The 2,363-nt window shown below is 45.2% G+C and overlaps 1 protein-coding gene across 1 annotated transcript in view; it reads right to left on the reverse strand.

Annotated features, from left to right (window-relative positions):
- CCDC85C (coiled-coil domain containing 85C) overlaps window positions 1–2,363 on the reverse strand; it is a 43,477-nt gene that overhangs the window by 36,380 nt on the left and 4,734 nt on the right. The window lies entirely within an intron of this gene.

Here is a 2,363-nt window from a genome sequence, read left to right on the forward strand (position 1 = left end):
AACAAAAAAAAAAATCCATATACGACTACCGTAAATAACATCCACTTCTCCCTTTACTTCCCTTCCACTGCAAAGCGTGGCTCATGAGACAGTGCTTCTTGATCTCCTAAGGGAAGGAAAAGCTCTTTCCATTCATCTGTTCAAATGAGTCACCAGAAGAAGCAAAGGGTACATCCCAGCACGCCTGCACTGTGGATGATACGTACAGCATCGAGCAGCTGCCTCAGCGCCGGCTGGAGAGCTCTGGCCTCTCCCACTGAGCTTTTCTTCCAAAGTGCTCAGGGAGGAATGAGATGTCAGGAAGCAGGAGAGAAAGCGCTGGTTGGGGACCCCTGCACCAACTTAATTCTGTGCCTGAAGGTGGTACAAAGACACCACATCCCCGCATAGCTTCACACTGCAGATGACAAAGAAGATAAAGCAACAAATCTCCCTCAGGGTGCACCAGCTAGCAAAGGGGCATTGTGTCACCGGCCACTGTAATATAAATCCTCCCGTAAAGCTTGCAATATCATTTGCAGCACCAGCCTTCTCAGGTTTCTCTGGATGAAGCACTATTTCAGCTCTATGTTTAGCACTTGGAGGGAAGCCAGGAAGACTTCCATAACCACCACTGATTTGTTAATCCCTTAATGCACAGGCACTGTTTGTTACTTAGGACGTCAGGTTTCATTGCTCCTCAGCATGCTGGTGATAGAACTTCTTGACACCAGACTGCAAATATTACTGCAATGTCAATACTCCCAGGGAGAAAGCCAAGCTGAGTTAAAATGTGACTTTGGTGTTGACAAGTCGGCTTGGCATTGTAGAGTTCAAGCGGCCAGCATCACCTGGCAACTCCAAAAACACGAGAAAGTTTGCCAGAATGCTTTTGACTAGAGTCTTATCCCAAGATCCGCATGGTAACAGCTGAACACCTTCCAATCAGATGAAGCAAGAAAGAACAGAGTAAGTGGATTATACTTTTCCGGGAAAGTGCTGGGAGCAACGTGTACATATGCATGTGAGTTTGTGCCTATACAGATTGGCCTCATCTTTCTCATTGAAAAAGAAAAACTCCCGATGTGGGTTTGTAGCACGACAGCTTCGGAGGAGACGCAGCTCAGCCTTCGCAGGCAGTTTACCCAGATCGTGGCAGCTTCAACACTTCTCCCGTTGCACTAAGGAGAGCTGTCTCCATGCTTACAATAAAAAGGAGGTATTTCTTGAGTGTGATGTATAATAACTGGGATCCTGGTCTTTTTTGGATGGCCACTAAGACACCACACAGGGGCTGCACAGAACATCAGAGCCAGGGTGGCCTCAGTGGCAGCTGCTGCTGGGGAGGCAGCTGGCCCCTCCAGCACACAGAGCTTTTTTATGATCATTTCCCTCCCTCCTGGGTTCAAACGTTTGTAGTGACACAGCCTGAAAGGTAAGGACACCTGAGGACAGTTGTGCATGTGGAGGAAAAGGCTCAGCCTTCCACCCAGGGCAGCATGAAGGTGAAGGGCTGATGCATGGGGCTGCTCGCTCACTGGGCTTCATCCTCCCCAGGCAGCTAATCAGCCCCTATTAATTTACCACTCATTAATTACCAGACATTTTTTTTTATCTCAAAAGGCAGGCTCAACAGAGTAATGTGCTTGGCTATGGCAGGATGAAGCCAGGCCAAGGGCACATCGAGCCCGTCCCCGAATCCATGCGCATCCCAACTGCCCACGCACAGCCTGCCTGCTTGTCAATAGCTCCAATTAAATAGTCTCGGGGTTTCGACTGCCACCAGCTCACTCACGGGTTGGGAGAAAGACAGAGGGAGTTAAAATTAAATTAGTAATTGATTAATATATGAAGCCACTCAGTAGCTGTTTAGTTGAGCACCCTTTTGGGGTTTTAACCCTTCAGCTCCTTATGAGTTTTGTTTCATGGCTAGCAATGCCAGTGGGTCCACTGGAAATTTGAGGTAATCCCTAAAAAAAGCTCATAGTCAGGTCAAAGTGTGTCTTTCAGTAAAAATAAGGTTTGACAAGATTATTTTATTGAAATTTCAGTAAGCATAGAGCCTTTTCTTTAAAAAAACAAAAAAAAAAAATACAAACCAGGAACGTTTTAGAAATGTGATCCTGGAACAGTCTATTCTCAAAATTGGTGAAATGCAAAGACCAGCACAATATAAAGTCAAAAAGGCTTTTTTTTTTTAATAATTAGGAGGGTTTTATTATTTCCAGTACTTATAATTGGAAAAAATCTGAAACAAAATGGCTGTGAAACTCAGTGCTTGAAGTAAGAAGCAAAGTACAGAAAAAACCCTTTAAAATGCCAAGGAGGAAGAACATAGAAAAGTGAAAGGATGCAAAGAACAAGAGAAAAAGGGTAGCTCTTCC

Source organism: Pterocles gutturalis, unplaced genomic scaffold, assembly GCF_000699245.1.
Source record: "Pterocles gutturalis isolate BGI_N339 unplaced genomic scaffold, ASM69924v1 scaffold37575, whole genome shotgun sequence".
Classification (NCBI taxonomy): Eukaryota; Metazoa; Chordata; class Aves; order Pterocliformes; family Pteroclidae; genus Pterocles; species Pterocles gutturalis.